General features: G+C 35.0%; 3 non-coding genes across 3 annotated transcripts; all 3 read right to left on the reverse strand.

Annotated features, from left to right (window-relative positions):
- Positions 1-13,946: 13,946 nt before the first annotated feature.
- Trnar-ucu (transfer RNA arginine (anticodon UCU)) lies at positions 13,947-14,041 on the reverse strand. Its single transcript has 2 exons — positions 14,004-14,041; positions 13,947-13,982 (listed from the first exon to the last, which is right to left on the reverse strand). It is a non-coding gene; the product is annotated as a tRNA-Arg (tRNA).
- Positions 14,042-15,177: 1,136 nt separating this feature from the next.
- Positions 15,178-15,272, reverse strand: Trnar-ucu (transfer RNA arginine (anticodon UCU)). The gene is made up of 2 exons: positions 15,235-15,272; positions 15,178-15,213 (listed from the first exon to the last, which is right to left on the reverse strand). It is a non-coding gene; the product is annotated as a tRNA-Arg (tRNA).
- A 414-nt stretch (positions 15,273-15,686) lies between these two features.
- Positions 15,687-15,781, reverse strand: Trnar-ucu (transfer RNA arginine (anticodon UCU)). The gene is made up of 2 exons: positions 15,744-15,781; positions 15,687-15,722 (listed from the first exon to the last, which is right to left on the reverse strand). It is a non-coding gene; the product is annotated as a tRNA-Arg (tRNA).
- Between the last annotated feature and the right edge of the window lie 1,107 nt (positions 15,782-16,888).

A 16,888-nucleotide genomic window follows, 5' to 3' on the forward strand; every position in this document is an offset into this window, starting at 1 on the left:
ATAGACAGAGAGTGGAAAGCGGCAGATAACACGCGAGAGAGATCGAAATCGAGAGCTGGAGAAATAACCCATTCTTGGACATGTTGGAGATGTATTAATAGTTGGAATAGGGAAAGTTACCTTAAGTTCCGAATATCGTGTTTGTAATAACAAATTTGAAATACGGAATTTTCAGAAATATAGAAGCTTCTAATTCAGGGAGAACTTCGGACACCCACCCAGCAAAAACACACAACATTTTACAGAAAAGGTTTCGGGTTATTTAAAAAAAAGGGTATAAAACGTTTTAATAACATTCATAAAACATTTTTGAAAACGTGATGCAAAACATTCTAACAGAATGTTATTTAAATATTGACAATATATTTTGCAAAAATGTTTGTTTGCCCAAAATATTTTACAATAACGTTTTAAAAATGTATTCATGATCTTTATATAACCCGTCATTTAAATGTTATTAAAACGTTTTGAATAAACGTTTTAAGAACATTTTTGTGTTTGCTGGGCATCTAAGGGTTTAAAGTTAGATTATAGGTGTTAGGGTTATGATTATGATTATCTGGGCTGGCATTTGGAGTAGTGGTGGCGTGCGGGGGAGGGGCAAATGGCCTCTTCCCACATAAATCTTTCAGGGATAAAATGGAGGACTGCACCTAATGAGTCACGGCTAAAAGCTAAATAAATGACAAATAGGGAATAAAAGTTTGCTTTTACTCCCCCCTCCCCGTACTAAAATCCTGGCTACGCCAGAGATTTGGAGAATGTTTGTTTGTTTGTTTGTTTGTTATATAACCTGGGACACTCAATCAGTTCAAAACACAATTAATCATCTGGTCTTCCTTGAGTCACAGGGAGTTCGAAGTTACAGGGAGTTAGGGATAGGAGTCACACAATGATTTGATGCGCTTTTCATATATAGAATTGCGCTGAAATAATGTGATTTAGATAATTAAAATTAAATAATTGAAATCGTGTATTGTTTCGTGGGAATTCGTTTAGTTGCGCGAGTGGTCATCACTCTGCAATTTAATATGTGCACATTAATTTTCTCCATGCGGATGCCACCTCCAGACGACAAGTTTCAATTTTTTAATTAAAAAAAAATCAAAATTGTACATTTTCATGACCATGAATCAGCATGCAAAATGCATTAAAATGAGTACAAACAAGCCTCTGGAGATAGCTCTTGATATCTTGAGAAAATATCTCAAAACTTTCATGTTTAAGGTATGTCTAGCACGCAGCAGTGCATTAATAATAATTATACTAACTCAAAGAATTAGTATGTTATACTATAAACAAGTAATAAACTACACACTAACGATCTTTTGAACAAAATTGAAGATTCGGACTTATTAGAACATTGTTCATTCACAATAACCCATGGTCAGTAAGGACGAAGCGGACGTAACAATTGACTTGGTATTTGCAATACGCATTATATGAAATATGAGCTATAGTGATTTAAAAAAAATATGTTTGATATAACCATAAAATTCAACTAGTCATAAAAGGAACAAAACGACATGTGATAAAAAGTAAACTTGATTTGTATTGTGTCTTTAAGATGCATAACAGATTCTCTAATGGGAAAGTAATGTTCTATTATATCAAAAGCTTTAAGAAAAACGAAATTGATTCTATTCATTTGTATACGATTGACAATTGTCATTTAATATAGCTGTTAGAGTTTGAGTCGGTGAGATGTGCGGCTAGGGATGACGAATAAAATACCCCTTCCCCCTGGGATTGTCATTGCTCCTTGTTCTATGGCGGGACATCTTTACATTAACTCCGAAGCGATGAAGTATATCGCATACGTTCTTACAAAATAGCGACACCTTGTTGGTGTGAGAAAATTCAGTTTGATGGTTCTCAATATCAACTACATGTCCAAATATGGGCTAAAATATAGAACAATCTACTCCCAAGTGTTTCAAAATTGAGTCAATAAAGTGGTCTTGTTTTGGAAGCGAGTGAGTTTGATATCATCGCTCACGCGATAGAAAAATCTGACTTTTGGTCAATTGTGTGTGATGTCCATTGGGAGTCAAAAACAATGGAAGATATTTTGTTGGTTAAATAATGGCGGGAAATGTTTTCTGTTGATATTTTTCTACCAAATCTTTCAGTGTATCTCACGAATCATAGAGACTGGACTTCGCTTGTTTGTACGTGCTGGAAAGTACTATCATATTTTTGGTTTTGAGTTCAAATAATTCAGCCAATAAATTAAAGGTTTGACTTTTCACTTTGAAATATATTATTATTATATTTATTATTTAATATTATTCTAATTTCAAATCCAGTCCATATTGGCAAGAAGATTTCCTTGGCCAGCAAATTATAAATATGATTTTAATAAGACATACTTCTTTAATTTTATTGTAAGCACATAATGGACCGATGTCCTGTGGGGCACGTTAGGTTCGATAGCCCCGGGATATTCCTGGTGATTTTTGATATCCATACATATTACATTGACCATTCGCTTTCAATAAATTGGACCAAACCGGAGAATAGACACACACGTGTTGCGTTCGGAAGAACTTTGCCCATAATATAAATGGACCCCGAAAATGGCAGATTGCATGAAAGGGCAATCTCATTATTAAATTATGACATGTGTATTTTTTTGGATTAAAGAAATATTATCTTGTTTAGCCAAATGAAAATATATAGCTAAATCCTAATCTTTATAGTTAGTTCTAACTGGCAATAAAAGTACAATTTTCGTATTTGTGCAATTTGAGGGAAATGAACCAAACCTACAAAATTTTGCATGTTTTCTTTTATAAGAGTTAATTCATAAGTTTTTAATATTTTGTGGTATTTTGACCCCCCTGAAAATCAATGTCAGACAATTTGATCCACCATCAACTTCAGGTATGTTGAAAATATGTCCTTGGACAACATTTCTGAGAGATATTGGCTTGGGGTCTCGATGGCTTCAACACATTAGTTAGGTTTGCATTCTCCATAGACTTGTACATAAAGTCATTATACATGTGAAATCAAAAATGTGTACAACTCTATGGAGAAGGCAAACTTAACTAATGTGTTGAAGCCATCGAGACCCCAAGCCAATATCTCTCAGAAATGTTGTCCAAGGACATATCTTCAACATACCTGAATTTGATGGTGGGTCAAATTGTCTGACATTGGTTTTCAGGGGGGTCAAAATGTACAAAAAATGTACAATTGGGGTTTTGCATGGGTAATATCTCAGCTAAAAGTATTCTAATAGGCTCAATATTGGATAAGAGTAATGTCCTACCAAAGGGCTCTGACTGGCAAAAAAATGGACAATAAAATTATTTTTACTTTTGGAGTTCTGACCCCCCAAAGTTGGTCCTGGATGGACGAAGTTGCATTTTGAGGGCCCTATATCTTTTAAAGTATAAAAGGAGTTACAAGTTTTCTGATGCCAGATTTGAATTCTACACAAATAAGTATCCCAGGATAATTATATACTTTTCAAAGTTGTAAAGGGTTCCCTTTATACATTTATGGACCTCCAAACGTCGTCTTTCGCGTTACGACACATTTTTTATGCTGACCCCCCTAAATTTCAAATTGATGCCACGGGAAAACGAAATGGAGTATGAAGCTCACATTTTCGGGATTTTACTTTCTCATCAATATCTACCACCACACAGAAAAAGAAAAAAAAAAATTGAAGAGGTGCTGCGGTGCACATCCCTGGAGTTGACATGGAATGGGTGTTTTGTATTTTTCTGGTACGGGGGGAGTAAGTAGTATGGAAACGTATTAATAGTATAGGGTCTACGATGATAGCAATATGCTATCTTCAAAAGATAGTACCGTAATGTGTTAGCTACAGAAGATAACAACAATATGCTATCTACAGAAGATATAGCAATATGCTATCTACAAAAGATAAAAAGATGCTATCTTCAGAAGATAACAATAGGCTATCTTCAGAAGATAACAATATGCTGTTTACAGAAGATAACAATATGCTCTCTTCAGAAGATAGCAATATGCTATTTATAGAAGATAACAATATGCTATTTACAGAAGATAATAATATGCTATCTTCAGAAGATAACATTATGCTGTCTACAGAAGATAACAATATACTATCTTCAGAAGATAGCAATATGCCATTTATAGAAGATAACAATATGCTATCTTCAGAAGATAACAATATGCTATCTATAGAAGATAGCAATGTGCTATCTATAGAAGATAGCAATGTGCTATCTACAGAAGATAGCAATGTGCTATCTATAGAAGATAACAATATGCTATCTACAAAAGATAACAACATGCTATCGTCAGAAGACAATATGCTATGCTGTTTTAGAAGATAGCAATATGCTATCGTCAGAAGATCGCAATATGCTATGCTGTTTCAGAAGATAACAATATGCTATCTTTAGAAGATAACAACGTGCTATCTACAGAAGATAGCAATATGCTATGTTCAGAAGATAACAATATGCTATCATCTTCAGAAGATAGGAATATGCTATCTATAGAAGATAACAATATGCTATATGTGCTATCTTTAGAAAATATATAGAGTACATAACAACAGTGTGGGGTAGTGACATTTTGAGGACAGGTGAAAATGTTTGCATTGGAACTTTGGAAATACACTTTACCCTTCTTTATTAGAATAAGCATGTACAAATGTGGAAGAACTTTCTTTTTTTTTTTTTTTTTTTATCACAATCTGAGCACTTTTAAATTTTTCTACTTCCATTTCAAACGTATTCAAAATAGTATATTGCTCAAAAAATAAAAATACGTTGCCGTTAATGAATTTAAGTGTGTGACATTGTGACAGGTGGCACATATACGTAAAACAGGTACATTGCAAAATATCCACATCCGAAATCATGTTATCGTGTACATAATAAACACGAATTTTACTAACAGCAGCTGCTGTTCATATATCCACATTTTCCCTGATCTTGATTTATGTTTTGTTTATAGGCTTTGTTTTACTTGTTATCTTATTGACTTGTGGTTGTTTGGTTCTTATATTTTTAACTCTCGCCACGCGGGTGTCGACTGCAGACGACAAGTTTCAATTATTTTTAAAAAAATTAAAAAAATTCAGAATTGGGAATGGTCATGACCATATTTGGAATCAGCATGAAAAATGCATTGAAATAAGTACAAACAAGCCCAGTATTGGTTCGGGGGTTCTTAAGATAGTTTCTGATTTATTTTTGACTGATATGTTGAAGCCTATGACTAGCACGCAAAGCATTAAAATATCATGGCTATTACAATAGTCCATGAAGCGAGACTATGCAAGAGTCAAAATATCATGGCTATTACAATAGTCCATGAAGCGAGACTATGCAAGAGTCACATGAATATGATAAAATGGCATCATACCATAAGTCCGGATTATGTTTGACGCGTGCATGCCATCACAGTATGCGTGTCATCACTTTTTATACAGGTCCCATCAACATTGAAATGTACTTTTTCCCACAAAAACAATGAAAACATAACATGATTTTTAATAAAGATCTTTAGAAATCAAATTGTATGGCAATATCTAGTCAACAACAAAGGCGTGTGACCCTTATGTTATATTAGTTTACTAAAGTTTGCCACGACTGTTTAGGGATGTTTGATTTTCATATTGTTTTAATATGCCTTGTTTATCATTAGGCAAAAACAAATATTGTTGTGTTGCCCTCAACCGTCCTACCCTAAATCCTGAAAAATCAGGGTCGCAATTTTATTTATTTTTATTTTTGAATGATGATTTTTACAGATTTGTTCAAAAACTCAATGTTTTTCACTTAAGATTAATATTTTATTGTAAGACTAGTCTTTAATTGTTGTCTAACAGGTATCCAGAAGTCAAAATTTACAAATGTCTCCTTATTGAACAAGCATTATTTAATATTTGAGGGATTTTTAAAAACTGAAGGTTTAAAAAAAAAAAAAAAAAAAAAAATCCGACCGTCCTACCCAAATTTCCCATTTTTCCACTTGAGGGCAACACAACAATATTTTTTTTGGCCTAATATGTGACATATTCTTGTAACCTTATTTTGTACTTTTGGTATAGGCATAGTAGACCTGATGTCGACAACAAAGTAGCTTCAGGGCTAACATGGGGGCTCAGGGTGTTGGCTGGGGCATAGATAAACTGTCAAGGATCCCCTCGGTAAACTGCTGAAATTGAGACGAATTATTTCTAAATCATCCATCTTTTATACGGGTTCCTCTCCAAGCAGGAATACAATTCTTAAAGGCGCATTTCGTGATCATAGCATCCTCTTTTTATGACATTTTTCAGTTAATATTCACGAAAAAAGCTTATAGAGGTTATCCACTTCACTCATGCGTGACTTCTAACAAAAGGCACTGGTTCCCGTAGTATTCCTCATTCAAACTAATTCAATGCACGACCTCGGAGTTACCTGCATGACTTTGGCGGGCTATTTTGAAACAGTCATGGTTGCACATGCAGGTACTTCTTTAGAATGTCCTAAACAAGGTATAGCAGTCGTTGATAGGATATGCAGCTTATAGAACATGGATAACCTCTATTCCCAAAATTTCAGTTGATTCCGATTTTACGTTTGCGAGTTATGCATGTGTATTACACTGCTCCATTAGACAATGTGTTGTAATTTCGTTCTGGTGTACCAGAACGTATAATTCAAATTTCACGATATATTTGCTGCACGAATTAATCTTTTTTTGTACTTAAAGTCATAATGTACGATCTTATAATATGAATTTGGTTAATTTTTTTCAAACATGATTTTTTGGCATATTTGTAATGTTTACACATGTCACTACTTGCACCTAAATGGAATCAGCCATTCCCGATAATTATTACTGTATTATTTCAGCATTTTGAGTATATAATGACAAATTTGTGAAGGAAATCGTACATTAAGCCTTTAATCATTATGTAGCCAGAGGTTGCCATTGGTATAAAAATCTCAAATTTTTTAAAGAAAAGTGGGAGGGGGTGGGGTGATCCTGGGCGTTTACTCCTCAGAGCGACAATAGTCATTACGCACCTGAGTGACGTCGTGTGCTATCTTCAGTAGATAGCAAAGTCAATAATATATTTAATGATACAATGAATTATGTACAAATGTGTATATTATGCCAATGCCGATATGACTATATAATATAGGGTGAGGTGACGTTCAAAGAAACACATTTTATGATACAAGTAAACAATGCGTAGCCAGGGGCTAGGGACAGTTGAAAATATTGCCCCTATGGGATGCTGGCCGCCATGATATTTAGCACTTTTATGGTATTTTGTTTTTCAATTTGTAGCCCATTGTGAAAATTTTCGCCAAATTCCTCCTGAAAGTTACCTGCCCCTCGTCCGCATTCCTCTGAAAAAGTCCTACGCCACTGGTAAACAGACAAAAGACATGCTGACTCATGCTTCAGATTAAACATTTCATTTCTATTATTATTCAAATTGTAAAAACATGTGTGTATGCCTGGTTTAAATCGGAATCCACACAGAAAATCGTCTTTACTCACCGTATCTTTGTATTTCTTTTAAATATTATATAGTATAAAAATGATAAATGTTATAACAATAGTGAACATTTTTATGATAAATGTATAGGAGTGGAACTCATTACACGGGAGAATGGAAACTCAACCAACATGACCAAGGCATACGTGAAACACGGACAAAGCAGGTGTGCGGGAGAAAACAATAATATAGCACTGGTCTGCAAGTACCTTATAACCAAAGTGATTCTGGTTTGACCGACCGTGTAAAACGACTATTATTAAAGGCGGCGCTGAACTTGAACATCCAAAGGTCTTAAAACCTTTTAAAAATCGCATTAGAATACCGTAAAAATAAAAGAAATATAGAAGGCTAAAAATGTTGACAATACAAACAAGCTTACATCAGGAACAGCCCAAACTATAACGTGATTTCGTGATGAGGCTACCCCCCCTCTATCGCTCTCTCTCTCTCCCTCTCGCTCCCTCCCCCCGCTCTCACCTCCCTCTCTGTCCCCCTCCCTCCCTGAAACGTAAGTGTGAAATGTTGAAATTTCCAACCAGAAGCTTTTCTGACGCATTCCCCTAAATAATAGAAGTTTGCTTATAGGAAGTTGTCATCCCGGGTTGTCATAACACCCTTATTAATCTGTTTGAATGTCGATGGTATTCAGCAGACGATTTTAGCAGTCTACAGGTTTAAAAAAATCCCGCCAACTTTTAGGTTTACATTAAATCAAGACATCGTTAAAAATCAGCTTAAAAATTCAATGTGCCTGGTATCCATTCGGTGGTTCTTGAGATGTGGAAATTCGTTTGATATGTGTATTTTAATGGTAACCCATAGCTAGCTACATTGGGGTGTGCAGTGGCGTTCCGTGGCCGCTCCTAAAAAACCGGGGGCTGGAGAAAAGGTGCAATTTTGCCGACCCCTTCAACATCTCGTGAGGGATGACCCATTTTTTTTCGATGGTTTGAAAAAGGTGAAGAGCAAAAAAAAAAAGAAAAAGGATAATAAGCGCTTGCAACATGAAAACAAAGAATTTTGACAATTACGCCATTTTTCCTATAATAACTGGGATTTTTAATTTTTTTTATTTATTTATCACATTCGGCCGAAGAATCCCAATAGTGCTCCGATACTAAATTCAAGGGATGATCCGGATATGACACAGGATATGGAAGAGGTCCGATTTTTGATGCAGGAGGAAAACCTGAGCAGCCGGAGAAAAACCTGCGAGGACGAGCATGGATCGGCAACCAAACTCACATGTGGCACCGCGGGGAATTGAACCCTGGCCACAGCGGTGAGAAGCGAGTGAGAAGACCACTACACTATCCCGCCCGGTTTTTTGCCGCCCATTCTTCTTCTTCTGCCGCCCCTTCCCTTTCGCCCCCGAAGCCACCACCCCAAAATACGCGCATGGAGGGTAAAGCTAGCGTGACTATGACGAGTAAATCTAGCAGTGTGCCCGACCGCATGTTGATAGTACGGTGCGCATCTTTCACTCCATGGTTTACTGCGTATAAATAGTCCCCAAAGACAGTCATGATGGGAAAATTGCTCAACAAAGCTAAAAAACACGTTAATTTTAAAATTGTATAGATTACGAGACAAGTTCTTGTATCATCTGCATTGTCATCGTTTCACTTGGGAGATGATGTGGAAAACACTATGGACCACAATAGCCTCATCCCAATGGCATGCTCCAATAACCTCAATTAAACAATCATAGTGCAAAATTTGACCTCAAGTTGCAGAGTATGAGTTTTTGTAGCCAAATTTTCAAAGGTCATTCAATTAATATACAAATGTGAAATGTATTGGGGTTAAAGAACTGTGCCCTTGATAGATGAGCATGTTGTGGATCCTATAGTGAAAGAGACCAATCATCGGAAAAATAAATTGGCGTTTAGACTATAGCATCAGTTGACTAAGCATCATTGTTTTATAGCTTTTTTTTTATAAAAACAAATTATATATAAAAACAAAGATCATGACGAATATACGTCATAAATGGCCTTCTGAATTGCGTAGGTGTTGGAAATATAAAGGTACAAATGATTCGCATGAGTTACATTTCTAATTATTTTGAAGTGACGCAGATAGTACAGGTAGCTTGCCGTGCCTAGCTATGTACTTGTTGGGATTATCTCAAGAACCGCAAGACCTATGAAAATGCAATTATTGGCTTCCTTGACTCATTTCTTTTAATGTATTATTAATATTAAGAAGTACACTGCAGTTGTTTTTAGTTAAATGGCTAAGACTAGATATATAGACGGTATATAATACAGCAGCGATTTCAACTCAACAGCGTGGCGCAATGGTTAGGGTACTTGCCTTTAGTGCATGAGGTCCCGGGTTCAATTCCCGGCGGTGGCGATTTGCTGGGATATTGACTCGGAAAAAAAGTCTGAAATTAATTGGCAACTTCGGAAGATTAAATTCAGACTTCCGCTCTCCCCATGGTTCATTTAGAATTGGGTAAACGAATCATGAAAGTACCCCGTCCTTCGGAGGGGACGTTAAGCCGTCGGTCCCGTGTGCAGAGAGCCATACCTGTACATGTACGTATTTCGCAGCCAGTTTCGAAAAGAGTAGAGTGTTAACCACTGACTGTTCCCAACCCGTCCCGGTGTTCAAATGGACCCCAATGGAAATAAGCTTCAATAGAGGCTTTCTTGGGTTATATCCAGGATTGTCAAAACCCGAACAAATCAAATCAAAAGCCCAAATGAAAAGATTGTTATTAATTTCACTATATGTTGATAACAGGAGATACAGCGGGCAGAAATGCCTTCTCTAAAAACGTGTTCTTCTCTAATTAATATCCATCTTCCTTTGTTTTCTATCACCAAGAGTATAGAATATATACAATTTATTTATTTTCAGTGTACAATGTTTAGGTCAACATGTTTCTTTAGTGCAATAAGTTCAACTATGAAAATAATTAGAGGAAAATTAAAAGTAATATAAAGAAAAATTTTTAAGACAAAGGTGTACTTGTGTTCAACTTTCGTAGTGCGATATTTTGAGGGTTAGCCACTCTTGACACCTCTATCATCTTGTGCTCATAGTTAAGTTGCAATGCTTTTAAGATACGGAGTTCAAATTTGGCAGACTATTACAAAAGGGATGAATGAATAATATCTGAAAAAGTGACATTGTTATGTTGAACCATCACAAAATGCGGTTCATTTTCTACATGTAACCTTTTTATGGGACACCTTGTATGTTATAGTCTTGCTATCTACTGTAGATAGCATAATTCGTACAAATTCTGTTATACTATAAAAGCATTATTTTAGCCAATAAGAATGTAATTTTATACAAACAGCAACTACCAGCAAACACAAAACGTTTTACAGAAAACGTTTCATTATCGTGTTATATAAGGTGTATACAACGTTTTAATAACATTCTAGAAACATTTTTGTAAACTATCTACAAAACATTTTAACATTATGTTCTTAAAGAATAATTGAACTATTTTGCACAAATGTTTGCCAAAATATTTTACAATAACGTTTTGACAACATTTTAAAATGTTGTTGAAGTGTTTTTCATTTTAAACGTTTTAAAAACGTTAACATGACCTTTATATAACCTGACCTTTTTATATCGTTTTAAGAACATTTTTGTGTTTGCTTGGCACTTATACAGTAACGCTATTCATAACATAATGATTAATATTTAATTGTGTATTGTACACCACACATCATTAACCAAGCAGAACGAACAGAGGGCATAATTATTTTTAAAATCACTATTATAATCTGTTAACTTTCTGGCATATCTGTATGCATTGCTCTAATATCATTAACATTTAGCCCCTGGAAATCATATAATCGATTTTTTTAATCACATTTAATTTTAGGTGCTGTTCTCACGGTTTACTGACTTTCAATGTTATATATTTTCTTCCGGTTACAAATCATTTTATATTTCATTATAAATCATTTCAATTAAGTATAACAATTAATCCTAATTAAACTATACTTTTTAATAAATAAAACGCGTAATTATTATCTTGTACTTGCGACGGTGGTGTTATTCAATAATATTAATTAAAAAGATGTTAATATGAAGCTCCCACTGTAGATTCCTCCCACCGTGCTCACTAAATTTAGATTAACTAGAATGTTTTGACAAAATACGTGAATACATTATTAAATGTATGTTCGGGGTATAACTTGTTTTTCGAATCCGTGTAAGCGTTATACATAAGTAACCTCGCTAAACGAATAATATACTTTACAAATACATGAACTATTATAATAATGCAAAATATGGAACAGTAACGCAATTAAATAGGCTTATACCAACAAACAAACAACCCGGCAAACACAAAACGTTTTCGACATCATTCGCAAAAGGTTATAAAAGGTTGCCAGAAAACGTGTCGGGTTTTATAATATAAAGGACATATAAAGGGCATAAAACCACCACCATTGGTTGCACGTATAGTATAAGGGTGACCCAGGACCCACATTTTATCAACCGAAAAAGTGAACAAATTAAGCTTACTTTATTTGCTGTAACTCAGCAGGGTACTTTTCAAAATAATTATATTCAAATATTCAATATTTTATTACATTTCTTTAAAATTTCAATTCAATTAATTTCTGATAACAAATTATTGTACGTTTAGTTTTGTGACTCCCAATATGGGGTATCCATTATATGTATCAAATATACTTTTTGATTAAAGAAAATGTGATTTTGCTTCATAGAGTAATATATATTTTATTCAGTTGTGAACTGTGATCATATTAAACTTGGGTCTCATTCAGAGAATATATACTTCCCACAATGCATTTCGTCAGTTTCTGTTTTCTGTGTTCGTAGGTTGCGCTCGTCCTGAAATTCAACATGGGTCTTTAAAGCCCGGGGGCACTTCAACATTTTCAATATGAAAAAGGTGTTGGGCTGACACTTTCACAGTAAGCATGGTAAGGGGCATTCGGTCCCGCATTCGGTGAGAGCAAAATGTAAAAAATATGGGCTCATTGGGTGAGAGCATGATTTTTGGCATTCGGTGAGACCGTGAGAGCAAAATGTAACTGGGGTTATTGGGTGAGAACATGACCTTTTTTTTTTAAATGGAACCTTTGCGTGAGAGCCGAAACATTGCCACAGAAACTTCGAACATTGAATTTCTAGTTGTAAATGGCTATTAATGGCTTTGTTTTTTCAAAATTATAAGTAACAAAATCAGTGATAAATTAAAGTTGCTGTTCAAATTGAAAAAATAAGGGTCTTTGGGTGACAGATCAAATGGAAAAATAAGGGGTCTTCGTGTGACAAAGCATGTGTTCGTAAACAAATATGGGGTATTTGGGTGACAGCCCTACACCCCGGTTTTTAGTTTTAAAAAAAGTACCTCAATGAACAGAGCACATTCTAATCTTGCAAATTACTTACTGGTATATTTCATTTTCATTGCCCAAAAACCCATTTCGCTAGTCTATTCTTAACATGAAAAGAGCATGTTTTTTACAGGGAGAACGTCGCAAAGAAATGCCATTTGATTACATGCTGTGGCGTGACATATTGCAAAGGATTCTGGGTAGGGTACGATATCTTCTAATTCGTCGTAAATGAAGCGTGGCTTTCTTACAAATAAATAATACACATAATTATTGTTAATAACAACGCATAGACCTGGTTTTATCTCAAGTTTAATTTTGCGTAAATATACCATCAACAGTGGCGTGTCAACATATCCATTCGGTGGGTTTCATGTGGTTTAAGTTTTATTTTATTATCAATTATATATTTTTACTATAGAATTTTGCAGTGTTGTGTGTAATCCGCTTTGTATTATGTTATAATATAATATCCTTTTATGATTGTGATCGCAAAAGTACTATTTGATTTTAAAGAATTGAATATTATACCATAAATCAGTGGACACGTGACTTTAATAATCACATGCAATTGCGGTTGTGTCCTTTTGCATGCAGTTCCGAAAAGAAACTGAATATCTGGATCTTGATGGAACACTTAAATGTTATAATATAAAGGATAAAATGCAGCGTAACCAGTTTTGGGTGGAGGCAGAGTGCCTCCCTGACAAAAAATGAAAGAGACAAGTGCCTCCCCTGACAAAAGGAGCCAGTTTCACACCAAAATTCAACCCGATTAATTCATATCGCGTACATTCTCGCAATAAAGCCCCTTTTTGGAATCTCGAAGACATGTACAATCTCTCTAAAAAAACGGTATGTATACCGGGTCAAAATGATGCAACTGGAAATTTTGTTTCTCCTTTGCCCCCGAAATTTTCATCCTCCCCAATCAAGTAAGCTGGCTACGCCCCTGAAAATGGCAAGTGTTTACAAGTGGGGGTGAGTGTTTTTGTGTGAAAAAAAAAACAGATGAAAATAAAACAAGAACCAATTAAATTTAACCAATGAATTAATCCGATCCACAGATTTTTAAAAAAAATCATCTCCGCCGGGATTCGAACCCGGAACCTTTGAATGCCATCCACCATGTGAGGCAGTAGAAGTCCAACGCGCTAATCCATTGCGCCACGGAGACGATTCACTTTCCGAAGACTTCAAAAGACTTCTTATTGACGTTGGGGGATGGGGTTTGAAAATATTTCTTGAAATTTAATCCAGCACTTTTGGCGACAAAATAGGTTTATGGTACAGCGAACTGATCGTACTTTTCCTACATTCGACCTTGCATGATATTTGAGTTGACACAGTCATGAAAATAACTATAGATACTTGACAGACCATTAGTAGCCCAGTTCTGAACCTTTTCATTGATAATTCATAACAATAGGTATCTGATGGATCAGTGAAGAATAGAAGGGATTATAATATATCCGTAACCTTGATATTATAGTATATCTCGAGGAAAAAGTGCAATGGACATGTTTTCATTTTATGTTTCAAATATCCCGCGCATGAAAATTGAGTATTTAACCCAAAATGGAAAATGGAACAATTTATTGGAAATCTGTTTAACAGATTTTTTGACATCTTTTTCTGCACTGTATTATACCTAAATTAAGAAATTTTATAAATATTCAAAGAAAATATAGGTCATCCAAAAAATTTTGATTTTTACACATTTTGGGGCAAAAAAGGAAAAATAAGGAAAAATATCAAAATCTGTTTTAACAGCTTTATTCATCAAGTCATAGCAAACGGCCTACATGCTTAATTTCTAATAAAATATTGAAATTGTGAAAAATATAGGTATTTATTGATTTTCATGTTTTTTCTTGCAAATATGCTAATAATATGCAAATTATGAAATTGCAAAATAAAGTTTCTACATAGCATACATCTTTCAAGTGTGATGTTCAAAATGACAGACATCAAAAAGAGATTCGATGAAATGTAAAGGTGTAGTAAAAATTTTGGCATGGACTGTCTGGTTAGGAAAAGTACGGTAAGTTGAGCTGTACAAATGCGCTAGAAGCGGGCAATTTTTTTTTTGCCATAAAAGTTAAAATGGTGTTAGGGTGCAAAAGTTGAACAAACTCTCGCAAAGAGTACAAAAAGTAACACTTTTAGGCTACAATGGCCAAATAATGAGGTCAAAAATTCACATTAAGACTACAACATTAACCTCCCCACCTCCTTATGAAAATATTTGAGGATTCATCGCCCCATCCCCCGGGATATCCACAGAATACAAAATATTTATTAAAAAAAAATCATCTCCGCCGGGATTCGAACCCGGAACCTTTGAATGCCATCCACCATGTGCGGCAGTAGAAGTCCAACGCGCTAATCCATTGCGCCACGGAGACGATGAAATTTCGTAAAGCTTTTTTCTTGTTGACAGTGGGGGATGGGGTTTGAAAATATTTCTTGAATTTAATGAATCCATGATCCAGCACCTTTTGGCGACAAAATAAATTTGTGGTACAAGCTAGCCTTTTTTATTACGAGTTTGTATTCCTACTTTTGAATATCGTCATGAAAATGCAAATTTGTTAGGTCTGCGTTTCTCAAATAATCTTAAATTGAGCCATGAACAAGTGTCGTTTGATTGTCTGAATTCGGGCTCTGAACCTTTGAATGCCACCCGCTGCGCCGATTGCTACATATAAAAATTGTTATGTTTGCATCGGTTTTTCTCATTTATAAAATAAATTGAACCATGCATGCATGGACGTCACGATTTTCAATGTCCACAGAACACAAAAATTTAAGAAAAATATCATCTCCGCCGGGATTCGAACCCGGAACCTTTGAATGCCATCCACCATGTGAGGCAGTAGAAGTCCAACGCGCTAATCCATTGCGCCACGGAGACGACGACTGACCATGCTGACTTCGGGGTTACAAAATAACCTTTCTTACGGTACGGTACTGTTTGTTTTGTTTTGTTTAATTTACAAAGGGCGGAACAAGAAAGCCGTAACTCACTATGACCAGCTCCTTTATAGGTATTCGTTTTCTATTGAATTTTGTCATGATTAAGGGATCTGGAATGTCTGGAATGAGCGTTTCGACAGTATTTTTTGTGGGACATGAGAGCACATCAGACATATCGAATTGCATTCTGAATACGAAGAATGTCTTTCTGATATCAAATAATTTTAATTTTTGAAATTCACGATATAATACAAATTTTATGATAAATTATTAAAATTTGATATTTTTCACATTTTTGATATATAACAGTCCTCGAAGTAAATTTTATAAATCTAATGACATATTCTTAAAATGTAGGTATGTAGCTGGGAGGAAAAGCCGACGATCAATTGAACATTTTGACCTTTCATATTGAAGTTATGGATTTTTTTCCCCAAAAGACCTTTTTTTGTGTGTTTTGGTGAAAAAAATCCATATCTTCAATACGAAAGGTCGAAATTTTCAATTGATCGTCAGCTTTTCATCCCACCGTCCTACACTTTAAGTACATATCATCAGATTTATAAAGTTTACTTCGAGTATTGTTAAATATCAAAAATATCAATTTTAATCATTTGCCATAAAATGTGTATTACATTGCGAATTTCAAAAATTATTTGATATCAGAAGGACATTCTTCGTATTCAGAATGCAATTCGATATGTCTGATGTGCTCTAATGTCCCACAATAAATACTGTCCAAACGTTCATACCCCACCCTTAATGGACTGTATCTTTTACAATGCCCTGGCGACTTTGTGCTCATTTTGTGGGAGCAGGTGATTGTGAGTTGAGGCTTTCTGGCTCTCAACTCTCGAATTTTGTTGTTTTGCTTTGTTTGCGTGTTTACTCGAGAACTATAGCTCCGACCGAATTTGCACGGCATTCGAATGTGAAGCTATCTTGGCTAGATAATAGACTAAAATTGATTGTGCTACTATAATTACCCCGGTATATTGCCAATGTTAATGATAACATTAAATGGACTCTTACTCTTAGATCTTAC

This window comes from Amphiura filiformis, chromosome 15, assembly GCF_039555335.1.
Source record: "Amphiura filiformis chromosome 15, Afil_fr2py, whole genome shotgun sequence".
Taxonomy (NCBI): Eukaryota; Metazoa; Echinodermata; class Ophiuroidea; order Amphilepidida; family Amphiuridae; genus Amphiura; species Amphiura filiformis.